The sequence below is a fragment of the Pleurodeles waltl genome, chromosome 5, assembly GCF_031143425.1.
Source record: "Pleurodeles waltl isolate 20211129_DDA chromosome 5, aPleWal1.hap1.20221129, whole genome shotgun sequence".
Classification (NCBI taxonomy): domain Eukaryota; kingdom Metazoa; phylum Chordata; class Amphibia; order Caudata; family Salamandridae; genus Pleurodeles; species Pleurodeles waltl.
Window position 1 is genome coordinate 1,867,328,252 of NC_090444.1, and position 26,582 is coordinate 1,867,354,833.

At 46.1% G+C, this 26,582-nt stretch overlaps 1 protein-coding gene across 2 annotated transcripts in view; it reads left to right on the top strand.

The window, feature by feature from the left end:
• The window catches only part of LOC138296904 (cullin-9-like), a 360,394-nt gene that overhangs the window by 322,539 nt on the left and 11,273 nt on the right, over nucleotides 1-26,582 (top strand). The window lies entirely within an intron of this gene.

The following is a 26,582-nucleotide window of genomic DNA, read 5'->3' on the forward strand; positions in this document are numbered from 1 at the left end:
TCCCTGAACAGTTTTGTCTAGTTTATAATCCGATTTGTACTAAACCTGTCACAATTACGAGTTTTGAAGTTACGGTTTATTTGTTGTCACTTTATGTGCATTTCTTTTTCTCAGTGCATTTTCTCCAAATACATAAAGTCTTCACTGTTTGTGACACAGCCTTCACTGGGCACAGAAACTGAAAACAGTTGTGCTCAAAAAGTGAAAATATGTCAGGAGAATACAGAGAGATCAAGAAGGAACCATTACAGGCCTTCTTCAGGTTCTGCTGCTCTGCCCAGGGAAGAGCATTGAGAAGATGTGTATCTGCAGCTTTGCTTCGAGGTACCACCTTGGGCCATTCACAGGTGGGATCCAGAAAGAGACACAAAGGACAATCCTCGCGTCACTGCCACCTCCCTGCGTGTCACACACTGGTGCAGCGTGGAAGTGTTCATGCTTAGCTGGTGCGCGGGCTCAGAGTCTGGGATTAACCTGTACTGTAATCACCTCCCACACTGCAGACACCTAAATAGATTAGGGAAGCGCGTTGTTGCAGCCAGGGGCAGGAGCCCTTTAAACTTTGTTCGCGCTCCCGCCGTCGCGGGAAGCGCGTTGTTGCAGCCAGGGGCAGGAGCCCTTTAAATCTTGTTCATGCTCCCGCCGTCGCGGGAAGCGCGTTGTTGCAGCCAGGGGCAGGAGCCCTTTAAACTTTGTTCGCGCTCCCGCCGTCGCGGGAAGCACGTTGTTGCAGCCAGGGGCAGGAGCCCTTTAAATCTTTTTCGCGCTCCCGCCGTCGCGGGAAGCGCGTTGTTGCAGCCAGGGGCAGGAGCCCTTTAAACTTTGTTTGCACTCCCTCCGTCGCGGGAAGCGCGTTGTTGCAGCCAGGGGCAGGAGCCCTTTAAATCTTGCTCGCGCTCCCACCGTCGCGGGAAGCGCGTTGTTGCAGCCAGGGGCAGGAGCCCTTTAAACTTTGTTCGCGCTCCCGCCGTCGCGGGAAGCGCGTTGTTGCAGCCAGGGGCAGGAGCCCTTTAAATCTTGTTCGCGCTCCCGCCGTCGCGGGAAGCACGTTGTTGCAGCCAGGGGCAGGAGCCCTTTAAACTTTGTTCGCGCTGTCGCGGGAAGCACGTTGTTGCAGCCAGGGGCAGGAGCCCTTTAAATCTTGTTCGTGCTCCCGCCGTCGTGGGACGTGCCCGGGCCAAGGGCGGGCCCGTCCTTGCCCGTCCTTGCCCGTCCTTGCCCGTCATTGCCAGGAAGTGGCAGGGCAGGGCCACCCCCCTGACATCCCTGCAAAGATTTCTGGACTAGGCAGCTCACAAACGCATGGTTGCCTGAAGGTACTGTGTTGGTGTTTTGTTCCTTTTAACTTCCTTTACCACCCTGCGATTGGATTTGACTTTTAGTACTAAATAAAGCCAAACTAAAACCACCACCGTCTCACTATTACAACTAGGGGTGGCTGGCTTTGGAAACATATCTGTTGAGGCACCTATATTCTCCCCTTCTTCCTTTTGTAACAACTTGCTTGAGAACAACAACTTATCAGGATGGGGAAAAGGAAAGCCACCAGCAATCCCACCGAGCAGGGAGGGGCAAAGAAAGTACCTCGACATGCGGCCGAAAACTGCACACTGACCCAAATTGATGATCTTATAGAGGAAGTGGAGAGTCTGTTAGCCACTAAGCCTTCAAAATCTCATAAGAAAGATGCCTTTGTCACTTCGCATGACATAAAATCCTTTTTCGCCCCTGTGAATAGAGAATCACAGATACCTATATCTATACCTATATCTCAGGGTTCTAATGTAGAATCTAATAGGACAAAAAATTCAAATACTCTAATAGAGAGCCCCAAACTAAATCCGCCTAGACGACAAGATGGTGTGTCCCCCTTATAAATTGTAATAACCGCTTCTCACCCCTTGCCTTATTGGAGCCATCTGAATCAGAGAGAACTATGTCAAGGGGAATTGAGGAGTTACTACCAGTTTCAACCACTCAGAAGGAACACCTTGCTGATTCACAGTTAGTACAGATAAGAGCCGAAATTTTGATTCTTAGAGAACACCTTACATCCTTTACCCATATGATATATGAGAAGCTGGATGGTATATCTGCGATAATTGGGGACATAAGGAAGTCATCATTAAAATCTGACCCTAACTCCCTGACAAAACCAATCCTAATAGCTGAGACATCCATGACAAAGATGTGTAGGGGTCAAAGGCTGGAATGGTAACTCAGATCATTCACGGAGGCGATAGTGCACCTTCTGTAGCGGGCGTTTCTAATAAATGCGATAAAATTTGGGACAAGGGAGCCAACTGTGAGATGCACAGGGATGAACTCTTAGACAAAAGGCCTATACGCTCTCCGAGAAATATCCCCCAAAGTCAGATTAGACACAGTGATTACGATATATACATGATAAATGTCCCCAAGCTAAGTAATGGTCAACTAGAGCAAGGAGAATCTCTTAAAAATAAAGTAATCCATTGGATAAGGGGAACAAAGAAGTGCAGGTCCATTATAAGGGACGACATAGTTACCGCACAGAGACACACGAGTAGGATCAGCAACAGATCTTATAGGGCTAAAATTTACCAGCCAGAGCCTAGTTAAGGGCCTTCTGGCACTTGATGAAAGAGTGAGACCCGGTGCCTCATCCCAAGTGGCACTTGCCCATAAACTCCCCCAATCACTGACAAATCTGTTTTCCCAAGAGATAAATAATACCATAACGGCCCAGCATACATGTACCTATAGAAGGGACCAAAAGCACAGTCCAACTTCAGCTATAGATTGACGTGCAGCCCCCACGGTGAAGGTCGGGAGAGATGGAATATCCAGTCTTGATCCTCCTATGCCAAACAACCACACACTATATACCTTGGGAGCGGAGTCAAAAGTGCATTGTAGCAACTTACTAAAGGAGAAGGTCCAGGGAGTAATACCTTGTTTAAATGAGACTAGAGAGAAGCCGCCAGATAAGAGGGATCGTCATGATCTACCGATCAGGATTTTATCTTGGAATGTGGCAGGACTGACTCAGAAGACCGCTAACCCTGACTGGTGTAGTTTTATAGATCAACACCATATTATTTTATTACAGGAGACATGGGCTTCATCTGCAATAAACAGAGAAGGTTATTGGACCTTCCAGAAGACCGCGCTTCTATCACCTTCTGGCAGGGCTTCAGGTGGTTTGATGATGTGGCTAAAACATGATTTGTTTCCAAAGGTAAAGGAGATAGCAACCCCTACGAGGGACCTATTAGCTGTCATGGTTGAAATCAGCACTGCTAGGGGTCCTGTTAGTATAATAATTGTAAATATATATGTCAGACCTGGCACCCAAAGGACCCAGATTGCTCAGATGAGTACGTTATCAGATTTTCTGAACTGCCTTCCTGGAGGGCGGGGCCTAATTGTCGCAGGAGATTTCAATATGCAGTTGAGTTGCAGAGACGACAACCAGCAAAGAGAAATCAGGTTTGCAGATGCATGGGATAGATCTGGGCCGGTGCAAGCCACATCTAAGAAAGGAGGAGGAGCATTAGAACTATTCAAAGATCAAATTAAAATGAAGGGACTAAGAATAGTAAATGGAAACACCAGATCAGATACCACGGCGTCGCCCACATACAGGAGAGGTCAATATTTTAGCCACTTGGACTATGTTCTAGTAGATGACGCTCTCTGGAAATCTCTTATTGACATGGTTGTTCTCCCTCGTATTGATAGTGACCATCAAGCTCTGAGTACCTCCTTTTCTACTATTCTATTCAGCTGTAAGACATTGACAACATGGGCCCAAAATAGTGTCCTAACTAGGACTAATGATTGTAAAAATGTGAAATGGGAATGGGTGGAAGACGATGAAAACTTCCAGCTACTAATCTATAGAATAGTTGTAACAACGCTTTCCCCATTGAATCATACAAATATGATATTGGTGGATCTGATCAATCTGCATAGCGTTCTGATCACCCGGTTAAAACCACATTTCCAGGTAGCAAGGAGGCGGACAGAGACGGGGATTAGAGTATCGAGGTGGTTCTCCAACACTTGCGTCAGGCCAAAATACAGCTATTGGGAGCACTTAAGGAAGGGAACTGCCGAGAGATAAGAAAATCTAGGGCTGCATACAAAATTGTACTTAAAAATGAAAAAAAAGAGTAGGTAACCAGATATTGGAACAGGATGGTTGATGCACTTCATGAGAAGGATTTTAATTTATTCTGGAAATTAGTGGCAGACAAAAGTAGTCCCCAAGGTGTGGAGAACTACCCTGTAATCCAGCCAGAAACTTGGGTGAAGTATTTTACAAATGTATACAGAAAACCTCATTTTAGCAGTACTGCTATTCCTCCGTTAAAACCTAATGTCCTTTTTGCAAACACCTTAACGGGAGGGAGAGTTATACCACCCAAATTTGAGCTGGACCTTTTCTCCCTAAAAGAAACAACACTGGCTCTTCAATCAATATGTAAAGGGAAGGCCCCTGGTCTTGATGGCATCCCTGGTGATTTATATTTGTCCCGACCGACAACCTGGTCTCTGTATCTAAATGCGCTCAGTAATGAGATATTGAGGGGGGAAGGACTTCCTACCACGTGGCAAGGAGCAATCATAGTCCCTATTTATAAGAAAGGGCCAAGGGAACAACCTACCAACTATAGGCCTATTAGTCTGATTGATGTTAGTCAAAAGATATTCAGCAAGCAGGTACTAAATAGACTACAGATATGGTTATAGGATTCCCAAATTCTCTCCGACTTCCAGGCAGGTTTTAGAAAAGGAATGAGTACAATAGACCAGGTTTTTAGGTTTAACCTTCTCGGTTGGAAATATTTGTCACTCAACAAGAGCCATTTATATGTAGCCTTTATTGATTTAAAGGCTGCCTTTGACATGGTACCTCGGGATATACTATGGAAAGTTATGGAGAGTTATCAACTTGATGGAGAACTACTAAGATTGATTAGATACCTACATGAAGGGACTTATGCTCATGTTCGCTGGTCAGAAAGTGGCGATCTAACTGAAGCCATACCTGTCAATAGGGGGGTTAGGCAGGGGTGCATTCTGGCACCAACACTGTTTAACCTTTACATCAATGGTGCCGCGGACCAACTGTTACACTGCAACCACGATGCCCCAAGGCTAGCTGGATCCCCCGTCCCCATTTTAATGTTCGCCGATGATACTTCACTAATCTCAAGAACACCCATGGGCTTACAAAATGAATTGGATGCTTTTTATAACTTTTGTTTTAAAAGAGGACTTGAAATTAATCCAACAAAATCGAAGTTCATGGCTTTTAACCCGCATAAACTGTTTAGGGGGAAAATGACTATAGCGGGCCAACCAGTGGAGAGAGTCAGCAAATTTGATTATTTGGGGATCAGGCTAAGTGATGACCAACATTGGTCGTCACAGATCGGGAAGAGTATGACATCACTTAGGCAGCGGGCAACAGTGATAGGGAGGAAAATCGCCAATACTTTGGAGGGGGAGATATCACCGGCCATCACTGTTTATAAAGCAGCGGCAGTTGCAGCTTCAATTTATGGCGCTGAGCTTTGGGGGCACATTAACTCTAGGTGCCTGACCACGGTAGAAAAACGTTTTATACGAAATATTTTGAGGCTGCCTATGAGCACCCCTCTCACCCCCCTTAGATTTGACCTAGCCCTAAACGAGATCCATAATGAAATTGCATTAAGACCACTCATGTATTGGATTCGTCTTTGGTCTTCGGAGAATTTGTCCACCCTCCACGTAGCTGTAGATGAGTTTCTTGTAAGTGACAGTGCACTAAAGATCCCTTGGTTTAGACACAATAGAGATACGTGTAAATTTCTCAAGATGGAGGAGGTGTGGAGTGCTCCTCATAATCTGACCAAGGGAGTAAAAGAGCGTGTAAAAAGGTGCTATTGGGAGAACATCTTGGCTCAAACTTGGTCTAAAAACCATGGCAGTCGGACCTTACAGTTCCTAGACCATAAATGTAGCCCCAAATTTGAGGCCTACATGGAAAATGTAAATCCTCCCTATACTAAAACCTTATGTTCGATGGCATCTGTCGCTGTAGATACGCATGTTCTGCAATAGCTCGCCATCTGGTGTTGGGCCGGAGTGTTACAAGTTGTTTTTCTTCGAAGAAGTCTTTCGAGTCACGGGACCGAGTGACTCCTCCTTTTGTCTCCATTGCGCATGGGCGTCGACTCAATCCTCGATTGTTTTTTTTCCGCCATCGGGTTCGGACGTGTTCCTGTCGCTCCGAGTATCGGAACGGAAAATTAGCTAATTTCGGAAGATTTTCGTCGGTATTGTTGCGTTCGGGATCGGCGTACTTAGATTCCACACCGCATCGAAGATCGGAGAGCTCCGGTGCCCTTCGGGGTAGTTTTTTCGATCCTCCGTCGGGGCCTGGTCGGCCCGACCGCGTGCTGAAGAACGCCGATGGAACGGACCCCGTTCCGTTTCTGCCCCAAATGCCACAATAAATACCCCTACACAGACCAACACTTGGTCTGCAACCTGTGCCTGTCACCTGAGCACAGCGAAGACACCTGCGAGGCCTGTCGTGCGTTCCGGTCCCGAAAAACACTCCGAGACCGTCGAGCCAGAAGACTTCAAATGGCGTCCGCACCGACAGCCCAACGGGAGTTCGAGGAACAGGAAGAAGAAGGTACCTTCTCGATCCAAGACTCAGACTCCGAAGGATTCGACGACACACAAACCGTGAGTAAGACGTCGAAAACCACACAAAGAAACATTTACAAGGCCCAGGGGACGCCACTGCCACCAGGCCATGGCTCGACCCATAAATTCGGTGACCGACCGTCGGCACCGAAAAAGGCCCAAACAGTGCCGAGATCGTCCGACTCCGGTCGAGACACCGGCACGCAGCCTTCTCGGGACCGAGAAAGTGCTGGAGACAAGCCTCGACACCGAGATGCTGGTGTGGACACGGCTCGACGCCGAGACAGCGGCACCGAAACAGATCGACGCCGAGAGGTTTCGGCCCCGAAAAGGAAAAAAGTCACCTCGGAGCCGAAAAAACACGCAGACAAAGTTTCGATGCCGAAACAAACTGCAAGCGACCCAGCTTCAGGCTCTTATACAGAAGAGCACTCGCTAACCTCCCAAATGCAAAAGCATAGGTTTGAGGAAGAGCTACAAGCAACTGATGTGGACCATACGCAAAAGCGTATCTTCATTCAGCAGGGGACAGGAAAAATAAGCACCCTTCCCCCCATTAGGAGAAAGAGAAGGTTGGAGTTCCAGACGGAACAAGCACCACAACCAAAAGTGGTGAAAAGAGTTACACCACCACCCTCTCCTCCGCCCGTGATTAACGTTTCACCAGCACAAACTCCATCACACTCCCCGGCTCACACCACCATGAGCCAGGGTGACCAAGATCAGGACGCATGGGACCTATACGACGCCCCAGTGTCAGATAACAGCCCGGAGGCATACCCTACAAAGCCATCTCCACCAGAAGACAGCACCGCGTACTCTCAGGTGGTGGCTAGAGCAGCACAATTTCACAACGTAAGCCTCCACTCAGAACAGGTCGAGGTTGATTTCTTGTTCAACACACTCTCCTCCACCCACAGCTCATACCAAAGCTTGCCTATGCTCCCTGGTATGCTCCGGCACGCAAAATACATATTTAAGGAGCCGGTCAAAAGTAGGGCAATCACACCAAGGGTGGAAAAAAAGTATAAGCCGCCTCCTACGGACCCGGTTTTCATCACTACACAGCTGCCACCAGACTCTGTTGTTGTAGGAGCAGCTAGGAAAAGGGCCAACTCTCACACATCTGGAGATGCACCACCCCCAGATAAAGAAAGCCGCAAGTTCGATGCAGCTGGTAAAAGAGTCGCAGCACAAGCTGCAAACCAGTGGCACATCGCGAACTCCCAGGCACTACTTGCGCGCTATGACAGAGCCCACTGGGACGAGATGCAACATCTCATTGAACATCTGCCCAAGGACTTCCAAAATAGGGCAAAACAAGTGGTTGAGGAGGGACAGACCATCTCCAACAACCAGATACGTTCCTCCATGGACGCTGCAGATACAGCTGCACGGACAATTTATACATCTGTAACTATCAGAAGGCATGCATGGCTCCGAACGTCTGGATTTAAACCAGAGATTCAACAAGCAGTTCTCAATATGCCTTTTAATGAAAAAGAACTGTTCGGTCCAGAAGTGGACACAGCGATTGAGAAACTCAAAAAAGATACGGACACTGCCAAAGCCATGGGCGCACTCTACTCCCCGCAGAGCAGAGGGAATTACAGCACATTCCGTAAAACGCCCTTTCGAGGGGGGTTTCGGGGTCAAAGCACACAAGCCAGCACCTCACAAGCAACACCGTCCACTTACCAGGGACAGTATAGAGGAGGTTTTCGTGGACAATATAGAGGAGGGCAATTCCCTAGAAATAGAGGGAGATTTCAAAGCCCCAAAACCCCTACTACTAAACAATGACTCACAGGTCACTCACCCCCTCCTCACAACACCAGTGGGGGGAAGAATAGGTCATTATTACAAAGCATGGGAGGAAATCACTACAGACACTTGGGTTCTAGCAATTATCCAACATGGTTATTGCATAGAATTTCTACAATTCCCTCCAAACATACCACCAAAAGCACAAAATTTAACAACACACCATTCCAATCTCCTGGAGATAGAAGTGCAGGCACTATTGCAAAAGAATGCAATCGAATTAGTGCCAAACACACAAATAAACACAGGAGTTTACTCACTGTACTTTCTGATACCAAAGAAGGACAAAACGCTGAGACCAATCCTAGACCTCAGAGTAGTGAACACTTTCATCAAATCAGACCACTTCCACATGGTCACACTACAAGACGTATTGCCATTGGTAAAACTACACGACTACATGGCAACTTTAGACCTCAAGGATGCTTATTTCCATATACCAATACACCCATCGCACAGGAAATACCTAAGGTTTGTATTCAAAGGAATACATTACCAATTCAAGGTACTGCCTTTCGGATTAACAACCGCACCAAGAGTCTTTACCAAATGTCTAGCGGTAGTCGCTGCACACATAAGAAGGCAGCAAATACATGTGTTCCCATATTTGGACGACTGGCTAATCAAGGCCCATTCGTTCATACAGTGCTCCAATCACACAAATCAGATCATACAAACCCTCTTCAAACTCGGGTTCACCGTCAACTTTACAAAATCCAACATTCTGCCGCGCAAGGTACAACAATACCTAGGAGCCATAATAGACACATCAAAGGGAGTAGCCACTCCAAGTCCACAAAGAATTCTAAATTTCAACACCATCATACAACGCATGTATCCAACACAAAAGATACAGGCAAAGATGGTATTACAACTCCTAGGCATGATGTCATCATGCATAGCCATTGTCCCAAACGCAAGACTGCACATAAGGCCCTTACAACAATGCCTAGCATCACAGTGGTCTCAAGCACAGGGTCACCTTCTAGATCTGGTGTTAATAGACCGCCAAACTTACCTCTCGCTTCTGTGGTGGAACAACATAAATTTAAACAAGGGGCGGCCTTTCCCAGACCCAGTGCCACAATACGTAATAACAACAGATGCTTCCATGACAGGGTGGGGAGCACACCTCGATCAACACAGCATACAAGGACAATGGAACGTACATCAAACAAAACTGCATATCAATCACCTAGAACTTCTAGCAGTTTTTCAAGCACTAAAAGCTTTCCAACCAATAATAGTTCACAAATACATTCTCGTCAAAACAGACAACATGACAACAATGTATTATCTAAACAAGCAGGGAGGGACGCACTCCACGCAGTTAAGCCTGCTAGCACACAAAATTTGGCATTGGGCAATTCACAACCAAATTCGCCTAATTGCACAGTTTATACCAGGGATCCAAAATCAACTCGCAGACAATCTCTCTCGAGATCACCAACAGGTCCACGAATGGGAAATTCACCCCCAAATTCTGAACACTTATTTCAAACTCTGGGGAACACCTCAGATAGACTTGTTTGCGACAAGGGAGAACGCAAAATGCCAAAACTTCGCATCCAGATACCCACACAAACAATCCCAAGGCAATGCCCTATGGATGAACTGGTCAGGGATATTTGCTTACGCTTTTCCTCCTCTCCCTCTCCTTCCTTACCTGGTAAACAAACTCAGTCAAAGCAAACTCAAACTCATATTGATAGCACCAACTTGGGCAAGGCAACCCTGGTACACAACGCTGCTAGACCTATCAGTGGTACCCTGCATCAAATTGCCCAACAGGCCAGATCTGTTGACACAGCACAACCAAAAGATCAGACACCCCGATCCAGCATCGCTGAATCTAGCAATCTGGCTCCTGAAATCCTAGAATTCGGGCACTTACAACTTACCCAAGAATGTATGGAAGTCATAAAACAAGCCAGAAGGCCATCCACCAGGCACTGCTATGCAAGTAAATGGAAGAGGTTTGTTTGCTACTGCCATATTAATCAAATACAACCATTACACACAACTCCAGAACATGTAGTGGGTTACTTGCTTCACTTACAAAAATCTAACCTAGCTTTCTCTTCCATCAAGATTCACCTTGCAGCAATATCTGCATACCTGCAGACTACCTATCAACTTCCCTATATAAGATACCAGTCATTAAAGCATTCATGGAGGGCCTTAGGAGAATTATACCACCAAGAACACTACCTGTTCCTTCATGGAACCTAAATGTTGTCCTAACTAGACTTATGGGTCCACCTTTTGAACCCATGCACTCCTGCGAAATACAGTTCCTAACCTGGAAGGTGGCATTTCTCATCGCCATTACTTCCCTAAGAAGAGTAAGCGAGATTCAGGCGTTTACAATACAGGAACCTTTTATACAACTACACAAAAATAAAGTCGTCCTAAGGACCAATCCTAAATTTTTGCCAAAGGTTATTTCACCGTTCCATCTAAATCAAACAGTGGAACTTCCAGTGTTCTTTCCACAGCCAGATACCGTAGCTGAAAGGGCACTACATACATTAGATGTCAAAAGAGCATTGATGTATTACATTGACAGAACAAAAAACATCAGAAAGACTAAACAACTCTTTATTGCCTTTCAAAAACCTCACGCAGGAAACCCAATTTCAAAACAAGGTATAGCAAGATGGATAGTTAAATGCATCCAAATCTGCTACCTTAAAGCTAAACGACAGCTGCCCATTACACCAAGGGCACACTCAACCAGAAAGAAAGGTGCTACCATGGCCTTTCTAGGAAACATCCCAATGCAAGAAATATGTAAGGCAGCCACATGGTCTACGCCTCACACATTCACCAAGCACTACTGTGTAGACGTGTTATCCGCACAACAAGCCACAGTAGGTCAAGCCGTATTAAGGACATTATTTCAAACTACTTCCACTCCTACAGGCTGATCCACCGCTTTTGGGGAAATAACTGCTTACTAGTCTATGCAGAACATGCGTATCTACAGCGACAGATGCCATCGAACTGAAAATGTCACTTACCCAGTGTACATCTGTTCGTGGCATCAGTGGCAGTAGATTCGCATGTGCCCACCCGCCTCCCCGGGAGCCTGTAGCAGTTTGGAAGTTACCTTCAATTATTTATATATGTATCATCTCAACCTTAAATAGGTGCATACTTAGTCACTCCATTGCATGGGCACTATTACTACAATTCAACTCCTACCTCACCCTCTGCGGGGAAAAACAATCGAGGATGGAGTCGACGCCCATGCGCAATGGAGACAAAAGGAGGAGTCACTCGGTCCCGTGACTCGAAAGACTTCTTCGAAGAAAAACAACTTGTAACACTCCGGCCCAACACCAGATGGCGAGCTATTGCAGAACATGCGAATCTACTGCGACTGATGCCACGAACAGATGTACACTGGGTAAGTGACATTTTCATTATCAAGTTCAGATTAGGGACCCTCCCGCTCAAGACATTTACAGCGCAATGGAGGACCGTAACTTAATATACTGCCATCATTGTCAAAAGACAAAAGAGTCACTCGCGCACTTTGTTTTTTTCTGTCCTAGATATTTGGTACCTAGGAAGAAGTGGATTGCTCCGTTATGTAGGTCAGTTGGGATAAGGGAATGGAACACAGTATTACATCTTTTGATAACTGACACAAATGACAAAATAGTTTTTCCAGTTGCGAGGTATTTGCAAAGTGCATGGGCCATAAGAACCAGAGAATTGCTATAATAGTGTGCTTTTAACACATTAATCTTAGATTTTATTTATTTAACATAGCAATTCTTAACTGGTTGGAGTTAAGACAAAATGGCCTAATATTTGATATTTTTATTTTGGATCCTAAGATTTTAAGAAAAATGATTGTTTGCTCAGTTTCTTACAACTTTGTGATTCTATAACTTATCTAGGGCTCTTAAAGTAAATTGTGGTGTGCTTTGCCTAAATTCCTCCTTCTTATACTCAACAACATTACAAATGATAAAATAGTTCCCCCAGCTGCGAGATATTTGCAGAATATATGGGCTGTAAGAACTAGAGAATTGCTATAATCATGTGTCTTTTAACATATTGGTCTTAGATTATATTTATCCAACATAACAAGTTTTAATTGATTGGAGTCAAGACATAATGATCTAATAGTTTATATTTAATATTTTGGGTTTTAAAGATTTTAAATAATAATACATGTTATGCACTGTTTTTTCTACAACTATGCGATTTTATAACGTATTCAGGGTTCTTAAAGCAAACCATGTTACCTCTTTGCTATTTTCTCTTTCTTATATTGCATAATTATGTTATGGTGTTTCACTGTTTACTTTTATGGCTTTTAGCCGAAATAAAGTTACTGATTGATTGATTGATTAGGAGAAGACGCCTAACCCACAGCTTATAGTGGAATGCTTCATCATATGTGTTCAGTCCTCCTCAGGGTAGGAATGTGGCACTCGTATGGGCTACACCTCTGAGGGGACCTCGTTGTACACTTTTTATCTGGACAAAAGCAGGGATCTGGTTCTCGATTTGAACCCAAGATGTCTTTTCTTCAACGAATGCCCGTGCCATGGTTAAAACTAGATGTACTCCGGGTGTGAAGTGAAAGTGATGATTCAACCTTCTCTTAGACGTGTCCTACTTGTTTCACACGACTTCAGGGCTCAAACAATTCCTGCTTAAGTACTTTAGAAGTTTCATGTGATTTGATAGAGGCCTAATGCGCTCGTACCCTGGTACTTCCATGTATTGAAATGAGCTGGAGTGTGGATTGAAAAGCAAATATTTCAATATGTGTTCACACATGGAAGAATGTTACGTTATGTATTTGTGGACATATGGGACATCCATAGATGAACACAGGAACAATACAATTTATGGTACTTCAATCACTTTGGGTTCCACTGCACACATGTATCAGAATAAAACCACATAAATACACCTGTCAGTGTGTACACCTACCTATATAAAGGTATACAAACAGGCCGGACCCCCAAAGAAAGGTCTGGTTCGCTGTTCTGGGTTTTTCTCCGCTTGATCTGCATAAGGGGAGATGGTGAAGGGCACTTCCTTGTAGGCACACACTTTTTGAAAGGTATACTTGTTTGATAAGTGTTAAAATAAATTACTTTTATATATGTTGTTTCCTGGGTTAGTCAGTCCAAAGTGTAAGTTGCTTTTGGACAAAGTACGTGTAAGCATGCAGACCATAACATACAGGAACATACGTTTCCACATGTGTTCATGCATGTCTTTGCGTCATCAGATTAGAAAGCAAACAGACTGAGGCTGTCCTGTGTTTCAGTGCGTATACTGTTTGTCTCTTATATAACTGAGCCTTTACCCATTGTCCTTCTGACCCCACAGACTTTTGCATTCAGTTACTGATCATTGAAAAGGCGCTGAGAGTTCCAAGTGGAACCTGATAAGTGAGCAAGGATTGCCAAACAGTAAACACACGTCGCACCTGCTCGTCTTTCAAACATATCTTCATGCCTGCGTTCTCCTTAACATGAGTAAATGGAGGACAGCTTTCTTAAAGTCCTCTGTACGTCACTCAATCAGTGATTTCTAAAGCGTGCAAATCAATCTCTAGGGTCTCAAGGCGCTGTTAACTTCCACTCACTCACCTACCACATTCATACTTCAGGGAAGAGGGCAGAGCAAAGGGTCCAATGAGACAAATCTTTACAGCGACAAGCAGAGCGCAGCCCCACTGAATCATTTAAGCTGAATACATCTCAGATCACCAAACGGAAGCACTTCAATGAATGAATCAATCAATCAATCAGTGATTTCTATGCGTTCTGATCCACCTGTAGGGTCTCAAGGCGCGGTTTACTTCCACTCACTCACTTACCGCATTCATACTTCGGGGAAGAGGACAGAGCAAAGGGTCCAATGAGACGAATCTCTACAGCGACAAGCAGAGCGCAAGCCCGCTGAATCATCTAAGCTGAATACATCTCAGATCACCAAACGGAAGCACTTCAATGAATGAATGAATGAATCAGTGATTTCTAAAGCGTGCTAATCCACCTGTAGGGTCTCACTCACTTACCACATTCATACTTCAGGGAAGAGAACAGAGCGAAGGGTACAATGAGACGAACCTCCACGACACCCACCAGGGAAAAGCAGAGCGCAGGCCCACTGAATCATCTAAGCTGAATACATCTCCGATCACCAAACGGAAGCTCTTCATAGAGACTTGGCTTTGTGCCGACACTTGAACCAGAGATCTTTTTACTATGCAGAGTTATTGGACTTCTTCCCCAAAATGCATCTAAAAACGTATTCTGCTAATGAAGAAACTCTTGGAAAAAGCCCTATATTGAACACTGGCTTATGGAATAAATCCTCCTTTAATCCTCCTCCCTTTACCTCCTTGAGCGAGCAGTCACTGGAAAGATAGATTGTTAAACAGCCACAACTCCAGATTCTATCACAATAAAAGCGACCACGAACTGAAGACAGCAAGGGAGCCTGCAGGCATGACAGCAATAGTGATAAAACCAGCAGACAGAGGGCGCAGCTGTGATTCTGTTCGTCGCTGGATGTAGAAACGAGCGCCTCAGATTGCTAAATAAGGCAAGAAAGCATAAGACTGCCCTGCTTTGACATTATTGAGCACATTGCGTACATGGTAGAAACAGCCAAAGAATGGCTGGATCATCAAGCAGGAACTCTAATTCCTTTGTGTGAACATCCACGAGTTGTATATTTTTATATTTTCCTGAAGTACACAAAGGTAAAAGCCCTCCCCCAGGGAGGCCAGTGCTCTCAGGGAGGGACAACACCGGCAGACCATTTGAGAGCTGATGGTGAGCACCAGGCCTACATAACTTCAAACACAATACTTGCAAAAGGGATCGTGTTTGAGCTTGGATGTAGGGGCACCATATACTAGCATTTCCAAGAAGAATCCCTACACGTGCTCGGAATCCTCCTGAATGGAAGTTTGCGATCCTGAGAGTCTGCTTTGCGCCGTGCATGCAGGGTCCTCCCAAGGAGTTATTTTCAGTTCAAGCAAGAGATGGACTGTTACCTCCTTCCAGTTCCAAAGAGCTGAAGCTGGTGATGAGGGTCCTTGCAAGTCTGGCTGCACTCTTCACCTTGCCCTAAGCTCTTCTCACAAGTTGGGTCTGTAAGTGTTTCTTTATAACACGAAGACAGCTGAATAACTAAACCAATGACATCCCCCAAGCAAGTTAATACTTTAAAGATCCATGCCCCTTCCAGGAGTTTAATTAAGTGTATTTGGGTGTCCCAGTTATGAAATTGGTGTCCAGAGTGTTTACAAGTAAAAGAACATACCTAGATATGTGTGTCACCTGTTCATGTCTTGGTTTGGTTGTATCGAGCAAACGGAGTAGGGGACTGCATCTGCTGTGTATGTTCCACACACTTCCTTCTCCAGTGGACACGCTTCACCATTGATCCCCCAGACCGGTGGATACAAATGTATAGTTACAATGATATGGTGGGGCCTGAAAACAAGATCTCCTTCCAATCTGTTATAGCTTGACACGCCAAATGATGCTAGTGCAGCCTAATATGAAGCCGTGCCACCAGGCACAGGGGCTCATTATAGGTGCACGTGCGGAATGGGAAATGGACAAGTGTTGGCTACGTACGTACGAAGCTCCAGTGGGAAGATCTATGGGGTGTGCCTTTTATTGAGCAGAGGATGTAGACCATTACACTCCAAGAAACAAAAGTCTCAGAGCGCGACATGATACAGTACCAGATAAGATGGGCCTTGTGATGTTTGTCCTCTTAAACCCTGTTGCAGGTCAGACCAAACTTACTTCCATACGTTATAGGTTACTCCCCATGAGCTTTAAGGTATTGCGTGGCCATTGCTGAAGTGTTTTGTGTGGGGATTAAATTGTGTGAGCAATCCGTAAGGAATTCCTGATATCAGAATAAGGCGTGTTAAAAGAAACCAAGCTGGAAAACTATAGGACCCCCTCCCCCCCCCCTTATATCGGCAGAATCCTGGGGATTGTTGTGGGGGGAGGGAGACAAAAGTGGGTTATTTTTTAAAGTGCTGGCACTGACTGTGGTGTGTGTAGAGGGTATGGACCAGTCTCTGTCCTTGGTCAAGCAAGGGTTGGCAGTCAGCATGGTTAGAGGATACATGGCTACTCTTTCTGCTTCTCTGGGTTTGGCTGACCAGCCTTTCCAGGTCAAGTCGCCCTTTGTGGTTCATTTTTTAAAAATGTTCAATGAACGATTCTACTGTCTCCAGTTGTTTTACAGTAGGATCTGAATTTCATTTTGTGTTTTGGGGTACTGCTGTTTGAACGATGCATAGTTGAAGCCTGGTGTTGTTTACTTTAAGGATTATGTGTTTGATCGCTGTCGTCCGTGTGGAGGGTCAGCAAACTGCTGTCTCTCAGTTCACATACACAATATGGTATCCAGACCATTGGTCTTGTCCACTTATCCTTCATTTTGACCAAGGTTGTGTGTGATTGGCAGTTTTCTCCACACTTTGCTAAGTTTGTGGGGTGGCTACACACGCTGGACCATCAGCAGACTCTTAGATTCTATGTGGATATCACCAGGGAAATACTTGGACAACCAGAGGTTGCTCTTGCAGAACAGAATAAGGGAAGGACTGTTCAAAGTGCATGATTGTTCCTCTTACTAAGCCCTTCTGTGCTCTGATGAAAGGAGATCCACTCAGCCCGCTACGAAAAGACCTGCGTTCTCAGGCGAAGACAATAACATTTTAGTGGCTAGCTTAGAATAGCCTAACTCCGTTTATCTTGGGACATCAGATTGCTTAATGCACAAACTTCACACAATTCACTATGCAGCAGCCAGCCTGCTATTCTATGCTCCCAGTTTTACTCACTCCGCCCATTACTTTTCCACCTTCAGTGGCTCTTTAATTCCTCCCTCAATGCTGCCTGTTCTATCACGTGTTTACCTCCATCTGATCGCTTCTTTGTCTCATGAGGTCAGTGCAAAGAAACCTGTGGTGATTGTGTGCACTTTAAGTTTCTTTAGTAAGGAAATAAGGCTACGTCCTTGCCATCACCTGCTCTTATCAAACACTGCTAATTGGACACCCAGATGAGGTGCAGACATAATTTTGTTAGACAGGTAATGTGTGCTTTTTTTCGTGTAAGGTTAGTCATTGAGGGAGGAAGAGGGGCAGCCACCCCCAATCCGTTATATAGTCGGACCAAGATCGGCACCAGCAAGGAACCAAAAGATTTGTAGAACTCTGCACTAAAACCATCAGCCCCTGGTGCCTTCCTGGCCGGCAGGCTCTGTATAGCTGCCAATACTTCTGCTATAGTAATGTCTCCGTCCAGTGTTTCACGGGCGGTCAGGGAGATCCGAGACAGGGGAACGGAGGTCAGTTAGCCCTCCACCCCCTCCTCATCGAGGCCCACCTCCGCATACAGATCAGAGTAGTACTGCTGAAACTGAGCGACCATCTGCTCCTCCCGGCAGGACCGCCGGCCATCAGGCAGTTGGAGTTCTGCCACCCGCCTTCAGCCGAAGTCGGTGAGCCAATAGACGTCCCGCCCGATCACCCCCAGCGTAATACCTCTGTTTGGTCCGCAGCAGGGCGTATTCCGTCCAAGGCAACAGGGCGGAGCAAAAAAAGGAAAATGCAGTGCAGAAAAGAACCAACTCTCGCTGCAGGATGCTGTGCATTAAGATTTACTATGCATCAAAAAAAGCAGCTTCTGGAAGGGCTGTGTGCTCATTTTTCCAAGGGCCCGGCTCTTGCCACTGCTTTGGCATGCTGAGTCCCTGCCCTAGACATTTGCCACGTGGCTACCTGGGCATCCCTACACGTTAATGAAATGTTATTGCTTGGACAGTAAGGTTTGCAGGGAGGAGCATTTTGCACCTCCATGTATGGACTTGAGTGGTGACAGTCAAGGGCTTTGTCTTCCTCTCAAAATGGTAAGTAACATCCTGGCAGCGAGGTGTGCCCATCTACCAATTCAGTGTTTGCAGGACGCTGGGAAACACTCAGGTGTTCCCATTGCATTTTACCCCTTATGGCAAGGTTATCAGATGTTCTTTTGTTGTGTTTGTCTTCAGCCCAACAAGATCTTACTAGGACTACAGCTAAAGGTCATCTTTCAGCCTTCTTACAGCATCAGCCATCACTCTTCATGTCACTTGGGGTGATGCATTTGGTTAAAGGTGTGACCCTCATGTTCACGCCAAAACCTTTTGTGATTCAGCATTGGGGCTTAGTTTGGTTCTAACCTACCTAATTTACACGCACTTAAAACCGATTCATAGTTGTCTCCTTCTGCTACTGTCAAGACTGCATTCTTCATAGCTGTAGGATCAGCCAGGCGAGCGATGGAGTGAACTCCAAGTGCGGTCCCTGGTTCCGGCGCACACTTAGTTTTTACCAGATGAACTTGTTTTCTGCACAAATTCAGCATTCCTGCCCAAGGTAATTGTGCCCTTTCATACAGGGCAATCCATCACCTTGCTGGCTTTCTGTGCACCGCCTCATACCTCCAGAGAGGAGAAACGGCGCCACTGCAAGACCCTAAGAGAGCGCCCGGCTTTTACGCTGGCTGGACGAGGGCGTACTGACAGAATACCCAACTTTTCATTGGTTTCTCCAGGACAAAAGCTGGTAAAGCCGTTCCCAAGAGAGCCGTCTCCTAATGGATCGGGTTATGCATCACGATCTGCTGTGGCCTAGCCAGCACACACCGCAGAAGGTTTACACGCCTATTCCACTGCAGTGAAGGCCGCTACTGCAGCCCTGGCGCAGGGTGTACCTGTTCTGGACATATGCCAGGCAGCTATGTAGGCATTCTTGAATCACTGCTGCCTGGACAGCCAGGTCTGGCCGGACGGGCACTTCGGCCGATCAGTCCTGTAGGATTTCCTGGTCTGAGCCATTTCACAAACCCACTTCCTGGTGACGGATTGCTTTAGTTATCTATTCACCAGGTGAGAAATCTGCGGATAGAAGTCTCTATCGGAGGAACAAGTTACCTATCTTCAGTTACTCCTTTTCTGTTGAAGACTATCTAACTGTAGATTCCTCACCAAACCACCACTCTCCCTGTTCTGTGGAAATGACTCATGAAGCCCATTAATAAGATCCCAAACTGGAAGGTTGCACACTGCCATGGTTTGATTTCAGTGGATTCACATGCACTGGCGCAGACAGAGATCAATAGGAAACCGACATCAAAGCATAGAGGTGGTGTATATATATCAGGACCCGGACGTCACATCCGGGACAGGACAGGCCCTGCCCAGAGCCGCACAATGCCACCTCTTGCCCGTGAGGAAATGCATACAGAAGGTTTTCCATGTCCAGTCTGGCACTAGGGAAATTCACAAGGTCAGGAATCCACAGTTAGTCTCTACCCGAAAAGGCGTTACCAAAGGTAAGTCACTTGTTCTTTATGTGTGACTATTGGGTGATATTATTTACAATGTAGCCTTCACATAAGCTATGGCTGAATTTTCTCTGCCCAAACACTGAAGTCCACAAAAAGCAGCAACACACACAGGATGTTGTTTGGGCGTAGAACGTCGAATAGGACACACTTTAAGGAAGCATGTTGGGTGCTTGAGTCCCAGATGTAGAGAGCTCTATAATAAGCCTTGATAACTTGAATGGGGTGGCACTCTCGATGGGTCATAGAAAGGGGATTCTGGGGAAGGCAAGTCATGAAAGGGCCAGCAAATCCTGCCCTGCACCCATAGACAGCGCAGACTAGCACAACTCTCTACCGTTCTTTAAATTTAATTGAGAAAGATTTCACTTTTGAAGCTGAGGAAAGACAACAATATTCCAAGCTCAAACAAGTAAATCAGGGGAATTGGGGAAGGCGTCGGAGAGTACTAATGTTTGCAGACAGTATCTTGCTAATCATAACATCAGCAAACTCCCTAATCTTATTAAAACATATTGGGACACAGTCAGGTTTTGTTAATTGAACAAAATCTGTCCAGATGATGATATTATCTAAATGGATAATAAGCATAATTATATTCACTTTTACCTCTAAATTGAAAGCTAAAGAAACTAAACACCTAGACATTACTCTGAATGAAAAATGTTAAACCCTTGATTGCATTAAATCTTCAGTTAAGTGGCCATGGACCTGGACAGTAACACATTTCTTACATTTCAAGCTTTAGAACAAGGATGAGATCATACAAATGACTTTCTCTCTTAAAACACTTTATTTGCTCAGTTCTATTGGTTTAACCTTTTGTTACTCCACATTTGAGCTTGGGATTTATTGCTTTGGAATTTTACAAGATATATTAATAACAATCTACCAATTTCTACTACCTGAATACAAGTTCCTGCTTCTCTAGAGTGGATTAGAGTTTCCTGCTATTAAGATTTATATAAATTAATTATTGGAAGATAGTTTCTAAGTTCCGCCGACTGAGACTCTCCAAACAGGGCGTGAACGTAATGTAAATTCTATTGTGGCCTCTCATGAAATATTTCTTAATTCGGATGAGCTCCAGTCTTCATTGTGACTTGGAAACCTGGTTAGGATGATCCATTTTGTCATGTTGCAGTCTTGCATATTAATGGCAAATCGACTATCATTTCTGCCTTATGGAAAAGCTCTATTTTCAAGATTCAGAGGTGTGACCTACTTTGGTCTGCGAGGACAGAACAGGGGCTCTATCTTGCTGGCCTTTTGTTTAAAAAAACATTCCATCTTCTAAAGCCCCGCCCGAAGAAATAAAGATGTAAATGAGGCTTTGTCAGATGGCCCGACCATAACCGATAAAGTCTAAGCGTAATACAAGCAAATCACGCTTGCTTCATCTGAGTACTGCTTGGCGTGTCCTCACCTTCTACGGTGTCTACAAGCTATCTAACAAAAGCTTCACTTGCTAGAGCTGTCATTGTAAAGCAGAATGACTCTTAGACTTGTGTAACTCTCCCGTGCCGCAGAGGTCTGGGGTGAAGACATTACTGGGTGTTCCCTGATGTTACTGAAAACCAGGACAGTCAATCCACTCTTGTTCATGGATGTTCCTTCTGTGGTTTTGCTGCACTCTTTTCATCAGCAGTGGTAAATCAAAGCTTTAATGTTTCTGAAAAAACTTAAATCTACCCTCAGAATTCCTATTTCCAATAGAATAATGCAGATCTCTGCTGCTGCTGTACGGCTTATCAGCTTGTTGGCAAACCGGACTTGTTTGGTAAAACTGGAAATATGATTGACTATTTAGAATTGCTTTAATTTACACTTGAGTGTACAAAGTGATACACTGTGGAAAATATTTACATTGGTAACCTACGCCAACCTGTTGTTAGTTGTTACTTAGGGCCTGATTTGGAGTTTGTCAGACGGGTTAGTTCCTCACAAACATGACAGATATTCCATCCACCATATTACGATCTCCGTAGGATATACTGGAATTGTAATACTCCGGATGGGGTATTATAGGAGGCTGGCCTGGCTTGTAGTGGGTACCAAGGGGTACTTACACTTTGTGCCAGGTCCAGTTATCCCTTATTAGTGTAGAGGGGGGTCTAGCAGCTTAGGCTGATAGAAGGTAGCTATAGCAGAGCAGCTTAGGCTGAACTAGGAGACCTGCAAAGCTCCTACTATACCACTGGTGTCATATGCACAATATCATAAGAAAACACAATACACAGATATACTAAAAATAAAGGTACTTTATTTTTATGACAATATGCCAAATGTATCTCAGTGAGTACCCTCAGTATGAGGATAGCAAATATACACAAGATATATGTACACAATACCAAAAATATGCAGTAATAGCAAAAGGAAGTAATGCAAGCAGTGTATAGTTACAATAGATTGCAATAGGAGCACATAGGTATAGGGGCAACACAAACCATATACTCCAAAAGTGGAATGCGAATAACGTATGGACCCCAAACCTATGTGAGCTCGTAGAGGGTCGCTGGGACTGTAAGAAAACAGTGAGGGTTAGAAAAATAGCCCACCCCAAGACCCTGAAAAGTAGGTGTAAAGTGCACCTATATTCCCCAGAGAGCACAGAAGTCGTGATAGGGGAATTCTGCAAGGAAGACCAACACCAGCAATGCAACCAAAGTGGATTTCCGGACGAGAGTACCTGTGGAACAAGGGGACCAAGTCCAAGAGTCACGACAAAGTCGAGTTTGGGCAGATGCCCAGGAAATGCCAGCTGAGGGTGCAAAGAAGCTGCCGCCGGATGGTAGAAGCTGTGGATTCTGCAAGAATGAAGAGGGCTAGAAACTTCCCCTTTGGAGGACGGATGTCCCACTTCGAGAAGAAGCTTGCAGAGGTGTTCCCACGCAGAAAGACTGCAAACAAGCCTTGCTAGCTGCACGGGTCGCGGGTAGGGTTTTTGGATGCTGCTGTGGCCCAGGAGGGACCAGGATGTCGCCACTTGCGTGAGGAGACAGAGGGGGCGCCCAGCAAGATAGGGAGCCCTCACAGAAGCAGGCAGCACCCGTAGAAGTGCCAGAACAGGCACTACGAAGAGGAGTGAACTGGAGCTCACCCGAAGTTACAAAAGGAGATCCCACGACGCCGGAGGACAACTCAGGAGGTTGTGCACTGCAGGTTAGAGTGTCCAGGACCCAGGCTTGGCTGTGCACAAAGGAAATCCTGGAAGAGTGCACAGGAGCCAGAGCAGCTGCAAATCACGCGGTACCCAGCAATGCAGCCTAGCGTGGGGAGGCAAGGACTTACCTCCACCAAACTTGGACTGAAGAGTCACTGGACTGTGGGAGTCACTTGGACAGAGTTGCTGATTTCCAGGAACCTCGCTCGTCGTGCTGAGAGGGGACCCAGAGGATCGGTGATGCAGTCTTTTGTTGCCTGCCGTTGCAGGGGGAGGATTCCATCGTCCCATGGGAGATTTCTTCAGAGCTCCTGGTGCAGAAAGGAGGCAGGTTACCCCCAGAGCATGCACCACCAGGAAACAGTCGAGAAGGCGGCAGGATCAGCGATACAAGGTTGCAGTAGTCATCTTTGCTACTTTGTTGTGGTTTTGCAGGCGTCCTGAGCAGTCAGCGGTCGATCCTTTGGCAGAAGGTGAAGAGAGAGATGCAGAGGATCTCTGGTGAGCTCTTGCATTCGTTATCTAAAGAATTCCCCAAAGCAGAGACCCTAAATAGCCAGAAAAGGAGGTTTGGCTACCTAGGAAGGAGGATAGGCTAGCAACACAGGTAAGAGCCTATCAGGAGGAGTCTCTGACGTCACCTTCTGGCACTGGCCACTCAGAGCAGTCCAGTGTGCCAGCAGCACCTCTGTTTCCAAGATGGCAGAGGTCTGGAGCACACTGGAGGAGCTCTGGGCACCTCCCCTGGGAGGTGCAGGTCAGGGGAGTGGTCACTCCCCTTTCCTTTGTCCAGTTTCGCGCCAGAGAAGGGCTGGGATCCCTGAACCGGTGTAGACTGGCTTATGCAGAGATGGGCACCATCTGTGCCCATCAAAGCATTTCCAGAGGCTGGGGGAGGCTACTCCTCCCCAGCCCTGACACCTTTTTCCAAAGGGAGAGGGTGTAACACCCTGTCTCTGAGGAAGTCCTTTGTTCTGCCTTCCTGGGCCAGGCCTGGCTGGACCCCAGGAGGGCAGAAACCTGTCTGGGGGGTTGGCAGCAGCAGCAGCTGCAGTGAAACCCCGGGAAAGGTAGTTTGGCAGTACCCGGGTCTGTGCTAGAGACTTGGGGGATCATGGAATTGTCTCCCCAATGCCAGAATGGCATTGGGGTGACAATTCCATGATCTTAGACATGTTACATGGCCATGTTCGGAGTTACCATTGTGACGCTGTACATAGGTAGTGACCTATGTCCAGTGCACGCGTGTAATGGTGTCCCCGCACTCACAAAGTCTGGGGAATTTGCCCTGAACGATGTGGGGGCACCTTGGCTAGTGCCAGAGTGCCCACACATTAAGTAACTTAGCACCCAACCTTTACCAGGTAAAGGTTAGACATATAGGTGACTTATAAGTTACTTAAGTGCAGTGGTAAATGGCTGTGAAATAACGTGGACGTTATTTCACTCAGGCTGCAGTGGCAGGCCTGTGTAAGAATTGTCAGAGGTCCCTATGGGTGGCAAAAGAAATGCTGCAGCCCATAGGGATCTCCTGGAACCCCAATACCCTGGGTACCTCAGTACCATATACTAGGGAATTATAAGGATGTTCCAGTATGCCAGTGTGAATAGGTGAAATTGGTCACTAGCCTGTTAGTGACAATTTAGAAAGCAGAGAGAGCATAACCACTGAGGTTCTGGTTAGCAGAGCCTCAGTGAGACAGTTAGTCATAACACAGGTAACAAATACAGGGCACACTTATGAGCACTGGGGCCCTGGCTGGCAGGGTCCCAGTGACACATACACTAAAACAACATATATACAGTGAAATATGGGGGTAACATGCCAGGCAAGATGGTACTTTCCTACAGGTATCCCCATCCGCCAAACTAGATCAGGCCCCTAGTCTTTTCTTAGCAATTACCATTCTGATGGATAATGATTCCTCAACTTTGAAGTTCAGACTGTATCTGGAAAGTTTCCTTAGCTCTCCTCTGCAAGTAGGTGTCGCTGGCTTCATCTCAGTTCTAGAAACTTCACATGCATGATATCACCGGCAGCCTGGAGTACCGACGTCAGTGCCTTTCTTTAGCACCTCTTGATGCAGATGTGTGTGCAACGCACAGGGATGTCTCTGCTAGAAAAATTGTGATTCAAACCTTGCCATTCCTAAAAAATTCCTTGCAACAATTAAAAACTCATGCTCATGAAGGCTAGTAAGGAGCATGAGGCCGAGCTTCTTATGCGCTGAACATGCAACTGCTATGTTCTCAGTTAACATGTGCCTCGAAGTCCTGTACAAGAGGAGGAAGATGGATGGTGACACTCCTAGATGTTGCTTGAGGTAAGTCACCGCAATACTCTCTGCTTCCAGCAGTCGTTCACGGAGCTTATGGAGCTTCTTGACATCACTTTGCCTGAAGAGTCCCTTCCGGTGACGCGACAGGCGGCTATGCCTGCCACAAAGCCTGTTCTGCGTCTGCTGCTGCCTTACCATTTGCAGCACCAGCATTATCTGGAATAACTGGCACCTGCGTCCGACCTGGCACAATTCCTCCACCCCACTATTGCATTTTTCAGGCAAGCAGCAGTCTCTTCTGGTGTGACACTGCGCCTCATGGGTCCATTTGGGGCTCCATATGCATTTCCACTTACCGATCTGCCGTCTGTGCTATTGAGCTTCAGAACAGTATCTCTGGTGCCATCTGGAGTTGTCCAGGCACTGAGTGGCCCACCAGCGGGGCTTCCTCTGGGGCCATTTTCAGTGCATTTTCTGCTTATACAGGAACAGCCATCACACGCCTAGGCAATTTTTATGAGGCCTAGTTGAGCGACTCAGGTGTAGAGGACAATCGCAACCCATGCTGCACCACTATTATTGAAAAACTTTAGATGACATCTTTGGAACCAACTATGCCTATGTGGATGCAACTTGATAATGATAGCAGTGAGGTGGCTAATTTAGACCCCACCATCTCCCCTCCCCCCTTGGTTCTCAGACATTCCAGACTACCTGGCACTGCAGAATGCTAGTGGGCTCCTGGAGTTTAACTGAAATGCTGCAGCCTACACCCGCAGCATCTGAGCCTTTGCTGCCTTTTAATGAAGCATTGATCAACTTCATCAGTGCTGCTTGAGACAAGCCTACCTCCTCTTTGGCTGTCATTGACTGGTCGCCAGGCAAACTAGGCCTGCCCCATGGGATCCTGCCTTCCTCTCTGCCCATCCCTCACCGCAAAGTCTGGTGGTGCAAGACTATTCTTGCACAAAGCAGAATCCAGGAATATTCCTTTATGGCCCCACTGAACAGAAAATCTAAGAATTTATTGGCAATTGGTAAAACAGCATTCTCTGGTGGCAGTTTCGTCCCCAGATCCATGAATGTGACTGCCGGCTTGCCAGCAATAGCCATGCTATGTCGTATATGATGAATGTGGTGTCTGTGAGCTTGCGGTGCCAACTGAAGACTATTTAGCTCAAGTAGTGAAGGACATCTCAAGTCATATTGTCAGGG